We start from the raw sequence: 8,121 nt of genomic DNA, 5'->3' as shown, positions 1-8,121 counted from the left end.
CCGGTGGCGCACTGGATAGTGCGCCGCTTGGGAAGCGCGGTGGCGCTCTCGTCCGAGGGTTCAGATCCCACATACAGACCGGCGGCTCACTGGCTGAGCGAGGCGCGGGAGCAACACCGAGGGGTGCGATCCCGTTGCCGGTCCCCGGTCCGGTACAGAGGCAACACTGAGGGTTGCGATCCGTTGCCGGACACGGAAAAAAGACAAAAAAAAAAAAAAAAAAGATTTTAATTGCCTTGAACATAGGAGTAATTTTAGATTTTTGTGTTCTTCATAGCACGCAGTAACTATATTCAACTTATTTCTTCTAATATTTTTATCAATTTCATGTAGTAGAAAAATGTAGTGGTATTATTTTATCTTTTATTTAGAAGAGTAGAACTACACTAACAGAAATGATTTAAGATTGGCCACAAAATCTTAAATTTGTTGAATGTTCTTTTTTAATTTTTAGAGTTCTTTTCCCACCAGTGCTTTATTACATTTTTTGTAAGTATGTGACAAGTAGTGTTAAGAACCATTAAAATAAAAGTGCTGTTGATTGAATATTTTCTTATGGAATGTATAGAGTTGCTAAAGATTTTGATATAAAGATTCCAGTTAGAAGTCTTGGGCTAAGTTTTTCTGAATCTTAACCTCCTTCCCCTCAAAAAAGATTACAAAAAAGTTCCATGTGGTTTTTGGTCTTTCTTTTAAAAAAAGAAAAAGAAACATTTTCAAAGTTACAAAAGTCATGTGTGTATTATTGTAGAAAATACTAGATGAACATTACGGAAAGTACATAAAAATCACCCCTACTCAAAGCTCCGGAGATGATTACCATTTCATACATTTTGGTGTGTGTTCTTCAAACTTTTTTTTTTTTGGATTGGGGGTTAGTAGTGGTAGTGGAGGCAGTGTCTGTATTTGTGTGGGCTCATGGCCTTGAAAATACTTCTGAATTTATTTGTAAATAGAAAAAAAAATTTTTGGAGGTCTAATTCTATCCCAGTTTAGTAATTAGTAAAACTTTAACAAGTCATAACTATGAGTAGTTTATATTAATGCCTTTTTTATCAAATCAAATAGAGTAATCAGCCTATCCAATTAGTTGTACATCTGGTCAGATCAGTGCCTTGCTGAACCACAAGACTGGGAACTTTTGAATATAAAGCAAGGCTTCTAGAATATTAGGTAGTGTTTGCCTCTGCTACAATAAACTATGTATCCATGTTGGGATCCACTGAGGTATTTTGTTTGTTTGTTTGTTTTGTTTTTTAAATATTGAAAACTGAGCCAGAACATTTTTGCTTGTAGTTTGAGGAAGGAGAGTGTTCATATTCAGCTTCTCTGCATTTTGGAGAATGATGATTTACAACATAATGTGTACATTTCTCTCATTGTCTTCTCATGCTTACCAATCTTCCAGCAAGACAAGAAGCCACATAACTGCTGACTAGTGTCGATACACAGGGTGACAGTTCATGGGAGGAGTATGGTATAGAAGAGAGTAGGCCTTGGAGATTTGCTGCTTTCTACCTATAGGTGACCCTTAGCAAGACCCTAACCCTACTGAGTCACGGTTAGTTCACCTATAAGATGGGAATAAACCTAAACCTAAAAGTTTAATTTGATAGATAAAGTCTTCAGTTCTACCCTATTTCATTCCTTACTCTTCCTTCCTATGCCCTGGCATGAAGGTGCCTCCTCTGTGATGGCCAGCAGGGATGAATTGTCTTGAGCTTTCTGCCGCATCTCTCATCCTGTATGCATTAATATACATTTCCCTCTTATTTCAGCGGAGAAGGTGTTCCTCCTCCTGTTCAGTAAATTCATTTTTCCATCTGTGTCTCCACTGCCTCTGGTCCTTGATCTGTTGGGCATGCCTTCTAGTTTCACAGTGAGGTGGCTAATTAATTATTTGTAATTTTACATTTTTGCCATCATGTGTATTCATCTCTTTCGCAGGCAGCTCTGACCTGTGATACTTTCAAAATTGTATTAAGATTTTACTTACTGATGCTCTGGCTAGGCAGTGGAGCTCAGGACTAAAACCGACCTTCCCCCTTTGTTGGTGCAAATGGAATGTGGCACGTCCTGTGTTCTCGTGTGTCCTGAGACCTTTTTATTAGTAGTTGCATTTCTTAAAAATTGCCTAAGAAATAAATGAACCTTCCCCCTTTGTTGGTGCAAATGGAATGTGGCACGTCCTGTGTTCTAGTGTGTCCTGAGACCTTTTTATTAGTAGTTGCATTTCTTAAAAATTGCCTAAGAAATAAATGCCTGTATACAAGTGATTTTCATGACTAATTTTTTTTTTTTTTGTCCTTTTTGAGACCGGCCGCACCGTGCTCAGCCAGTGAGCACACAGGCCATCCCTATGTAGGATCCGAACCCGCGGCAAAGCGCCGCACTCTTCCAAGTGCGCCATGGGCTCGGCCCTTCATGACTAATTTTAATTTTAAATTTGGAGTTGTAGTTTTATGGGAGGGAAACATTGGTATCTGACACGTAAATTTTCACTTCAGATTTCAAATATTTACTTTAAAGAGCTGTTCTGCTTGTAACTAGGCAGTTTTATATTTCATATTCACTGTCAGTGGCTCCTAGTTGCTGGTCACCAAAGCTGGAGAGGTATGTGAAGATATTGTAAGGGGTTCAGTCATCCAAATGAACCCCTGATTGCAGCTAAATAAATAGTAGGCTTTGGGTATAAATGTACTAGTGTTTTTCACATGTATATAGGAGCTTGTGATTAATAAAGCACATATTTACTTAAAAGCATTTACTGAATTCATGAAAATTTTTCATCATTGTATTTTCTTTATTGATACCATTACTATCATGTGAAGATCCAAGAACACTTTAAAGCCTTGCAAATGTTCATATACATGGAGCTTGGAGAACATCCTTCTTTAAAACCATGTCAAGGAATTAGTGACATGGTCAGAGGGACCACTTGATATACAATTGTTTAGAAGCATGCATATGTTAAGTAGTTTCTGTTGTAAGTAGACCTTAGAGGATTTAAGCAACCTTTGCTTTTTCAGTTAATAAAAACCACATTATTTGTTTCTTAAATGTGTTTAGGTCATTAGGTCTCAAGACAAAAATAACAAACACTCAAAAAAGCCCTCAAGACGTGGTTGACCCTAACTTAAAAAGCTATCTAAGTTACAAAGAAAAGATATTAACTTCATTTCTGATAAGATGGGTAGTTTTGTTGAATGAATTGGCATGGTGCTCAAGATAAGAGGTAGCTATAGAAACTGAACTTTTGGCAATAAATGAATTCACCAACTACCAAATGTAGTATTTCCTAAGTGAATAAGAAAACGAGATTTGTTGGTGTTTCTGACAAAAGAAATGTTGAACAACAGAGAAATGTGATACCAGATGATGATGTCACTAATGTGAATGTGTTACTGGCCGTGAAAGAAGCGTATTCTGTGACAGCTTGTGTCGATCGCTGATTTACCTTTACAGTGTTTGGGCAAACTTGAGCATTTCATGTGTTTATACCCAGTTATTTACCTTGCATTCTGTTAGTTACCTTTTGGGGGGAAGGGCTGTGGTTAATCCAGAGATGGTGCTTGTAGTCAAGAAAGAAAATTTGTGGCAATACCCAGTTATTTACCTTGCATTCTGTTAGTTACCTTTGGGGGGGAAGGGCTGTGGTTAATCCAGAGATGGTGCTTGTAGTCAAGAAAGAAAATTTGTGGCTTTTTGACGCGGAGCCAAGTTTTAGGAAATCCCGTGGGGCCAGTCTTTAGATCCAGGATTCTAATTTGGTAAAGAACTTTGAAGTTCTTTCGCCATACTCTTCTTTCAAAGGAAACGAAATACTATCACACTCACGTTTATGCATCTCTATATAAAATGTTTAGAAATGGTATCATATGGCTATTGTATGTTTGTGATGATAACTGTCTGAATTGTTTAAAATGTTATGGAAACATGGAAAAACTTAAGCAGGAAGAAATAGAGATAGTTTATTTTTAGCAATTTAGAATGTTCCATTTAAAAGCAGTTAAACTGGCTAGAGCTAGGGGTAGGGGGAGGGGTGCTATGGTGTTTTAAAGGCCATAGCTATTATGGTGAGTTCCTGACATTTTATTTTGAAGTGTGTCTGCCCATGTATTTTAGAACCTGAAAAGTTTCTTAGAAAATTGTCTCTTTTACTGTGCACCCAGATAAGATAGTTGTTTTTCCAAATCTAGAACTGAGATTTTAAGTTTTATTGATTGTTAGGTCCATCAGTCTTTTAGACATGGCTTCTTTGCTTATTCATTCAAGATTTAAATGTTGATCATTTAGATTAATACATTGAAAAGGAAAATTAGAATAATTTAAATTTGCATATGATCAGATTCTGCTCAATCAAACTATAAATTAAATGTTTATTAAACATTTAATAAACATTTATTAAAAATAAAAATTTTACTAGATTAAACTACTTCTATGTTCTTAGTTGTTGGTTGGTTATGGTTCAAGAGGGCAGCTGGGTGAGGTTTCTTAACTCTTTGAAGTTGGTTTGGCAAATTTACTTAAGCTTTAAGTGGCTTACTCTTGAAGGCTCAACAGTGTCAGTATAATATTAGTGGATAAGGGTGAATACCAATACATCCCAATGTATGATATAAAATAATTTACAAAGCTTGATTTATAGAAGTGGTGAATGTCAAAGAAATTTTTAAAGAGTTAAATTTGAAAAATGAAGGCAGTTCAAATCTAATTTTAAGTATGGTTCTTAGAAATATCGTAAATGGCTTATCAAAAATGAAAACACATTAGTGTATATTCTTTTAGTCTTTTTTCCTTTATCTCCATGTACATATGTATATACATGCTTATTTTCACAAAAATGGGACCAAACTCTCACTATATGTGTATTTCTATAAACATTTTAATTTCTACTTAAAATTTGTCATATTTTTTAATGGCTGTGCAGTCTTCCAAGGTATGAATATACAATAACTTATTTAAAACCATTATGTTATTGATAACATTTAGGGTAGTTCCATTTTATTGCAGTTGTAAACAATGTTGGGTATGGGGGAGCTGGTGAATACCTATCTCTCCATGTGCATAGGTGAGTATAGATTCCTAAAAGTGGAATTCTGAGTAAAAAATAAAAAATTTGGTAGATGCTGCCATATTGCTTTACGAGTAGCTGTTTATATTCCTAGCAAGGGTATCTGAGAATACCTTTTCCTCACAGCTGGTTTGTCACCGAGTGTTCTCAGTCCTGTTAATTTTTGCTAATTGTATGGGTCAGAAAGTAGTGTCTTGTTTTTATTTAAAAACAGTATTTTAAAAAAGAACAAATAACCCATCTTTAGGAGTTGGAACATCATTTCTTCTGAAGAGGTGACCATGATTAGGGTTAATCTGATTAAAAGTATACAAACTGAATTACTGAGGCAGGAAGCATCACTTCCCACTGTAGGAGGATTACTTCAAAAAAGTTTATGGGAAAATTGAACTAAAAGATAATATGAATCATACCATGAACTTTTTTTTTTTTTTTCCTTTTTTTTGTCTTTTTTCGTGACTGGCAACGGATCGCAACCCTCAGTGTCGTGCCTGTATCGGACTGGGACCGGCAACGGGATCGCAACCCTTGGTGTTGCGCCCGCACCTCGCTCAGCCAGTGAGCCGCCGGTCTGTATGTGGGATCTGAACCCTCGGCGGGAGCGCCACCGCGCTCCCAAGCGGCGCACTGTAGCAGTGCGCCACCGGGCCGGCCCATACCATGAACTTTTTGAAGACCCCTCATTGTTGAAGAATTCTTTGTCATTTGAAGCTCAGCTGGTTAATATTCCTAGAGTACTTCATTATATTGTTATTCTTCATGTTTGGTAATATCAGAAATTTTGTGAGAAATATTTCTTGCCTTGTGTGCAAGATCACCTACCTGAGTACAGTTTGCCATCTTGGATACAGAGTAAGCTGCCTTTGATGTGTCTGTTTTCAGGTACTTTTGCTGAAATGCTGAGGTTGAGAAACCCTGCTTTACACAAGGGAGTTAGGGTGTTCTGCCTTACAATTCTCTGATTCCTTGAACTGATTCTACCCCATTTCTTGCAGCTACCCATCATACTGACCATTAGTTTGTCAGGATTCCTTACCTAGAGTGGCTGGTACCTTTGGCTACCCTTGGGGACTTCGTTGCTATTTCTAGCTTTTTTTCATGTTTTGCTCAGAAAGTAGAGATAGGCAGGCAGAGTCAGATAGAGACTGGCAAAGTGGAGCCTGGTATCTTCTTTGAGGCTATAAAAGTTGTCTAAAGACAACTTCTGGGTTCTGGTAAGGCTCCTGATAATTTCTGGCCTGTAAGAATTGCCTATCATTATTTACTCAAATGCAAAACAAACACTTAATGCCCCCTTCCCCCCCAAACCAAAAGCAAAACAGAAAAAACCTAACAAACAAAAACAAAACACCTGGTGATCAAGGAAGAGCCTGGAGTAATTATACTTATTCTGCATTTCAAGTTTGTACTTGACCTGGGCTAGCTTAAGAGAAACCTAACTGGTATAACTATCCTGAGTACATTTCCAGTGAAGAGGTTGGGAGAGTCCAAAAGAATGTTTTGAATGATCAGGTCCTTTAAAAATGCCAGATTCTTTCCATGGGGTTAATTTAAACCTGCTATGACCCTTTAAAAATGTTCACAAGAGGCTTCAGAGTCATTACAACATGGAATACTGCTTGTTTAGTGGAAGTCTTTCCAAAGGGCACTTTTTTGTTTGACTACATTACTTATATTATCAACTATCATGCAGAAGAGAAACAGGAATTTTTGGGTCCTTAACTGGACAGAACAGCTGCTTTGGGCAGAGATATCTCATGAAGTAAATTTTATTTTGAATAAGAAGGGGAAGCTCTCTCACTGGAAAATAAGGCATATTATTATTCTTTCTTCCTTTTCTATGACAGTTTAGATTTAGACTAAGCATATGCAGTGTACAAGGGGTCTTCAAAAAGTTTGTGGAAAGATTCATATTATCTTTTAATTCTATTTTTCCACAAACTTTTTGAAGTGCCTAATATATGAAGATGTAAAAATTCAGTGTGCTGTCTACTTAAGATGTACCTGTAATTCCTGTTCCAGGTAGTAAGTTGTAAGTAAAGTTACTGAAGAACAGAGAATGATTGGGTTTCTTTTATGGCCACATGGTAGAAAGTTTCTGGGCTGTCATACAAGTTTCCCCCTTTGTCTTTTGTTGTATTTCTTTGTCCCTTTTGTTTTTTTCATTATCTTAGTTTAGTGCTCCTGATAAAAATATGATGCAGACTAGAAATATGAGCCACAAATGTAATTTAAAATTTTCTAGTAGCTAGATTAACAAGTAAGAAGAAACAGATGAAATTAATTTTTATAATATATTTTCTTTAACTCAGTATATCTAAAATATTATCATTTCAACATGTAACCAATATAAAAATGAGTTATTTTACATTCTTTTTTTTCATACTAAATCTTTGAAATCTCATATGTATTTTATATTTACAGCACATCTCGACACACTAGACTTATGTCTAGTCAGATTTCAAGTCATTAATAGCTAGTGACTACCATATTGGACAGCACAATCTTAATTGGTCTGTTTCCATTTTGCAAGAATTTTACTACTTATCAGTACAGGACATTCCAATAAGGGTGTTCATATACTAACACATATATATAATTTAAGAAAAAATATTTTTTGTGGTTGGTAACCTTAACTACTCTTGTTTAAGATACTCAAAATATGTCATGTTTCAGCATTGTAGTTGGTGTCATAAATTGGCCTTCACTTCATTGTATTCGTGGCTATGCATATGCCAATTTTCCAGTGACATGTATCCTTTAAAAATAGGTATGTAGTTGAGAAAGGCATCATCCAAAAAAAAAAAAAAAGGAAAATAACTTTTACTTGAATTAAATTCTGTTGAATTAAACTATATTCTCTGATGGAAACATTCTTTTTTTTTTTTTTTTTTTGTCTTTTGTCTTTTTCCGTGTCCGGCAACGGATCGCAACCCTCAGTGTTGCCCCCGCACCTGACCGGGGACTGGCAACGGGATCGCAACCCTCGGTGTTGCTCCCGCGCCTCGCTCAGCCAGTGAGCGGGAACCGGTCTGCATGTGGGATCC

General features: G+C 36.5%; 1 protein-coding gene across 2 annotated transcripts in view; it reads left to right on the top strand.

Annotated features, from left to right (window-relative positions):
* Nucleotides 1–8,121, top strand: part of PPP2R5E (protein phosphatase 2, regulatory subunit B', epsilon isoform) — a 147,647-nt gene that overhangs the window by 35,336 nt on the left and 104,190 nt on the right. The gene's annotated exons all lie outside the window — the stretch shown is intronic.

This window comes from Galeopterus variegatus, unplaced genomic scaffold (genome assembly GCF_000696425.1).
Source record: "Galeopterus variegatus unplaced genomic scaffold, G_variegatus-3.0.2 Scaffold1366, whole genome shotgun sequence".
Lineage (NCBI taxonomy): Eukaryota > Metazoa > Chordata > Mammalia > Dermoptera > Cynocephalidae > Galeopterus > Galeopterus variegatus.
The sequence above is the reverse complement of the archived record's forward strand: the minus strand, read 5'-3'. Positions and strand labels throughout refer to the sequence as shown.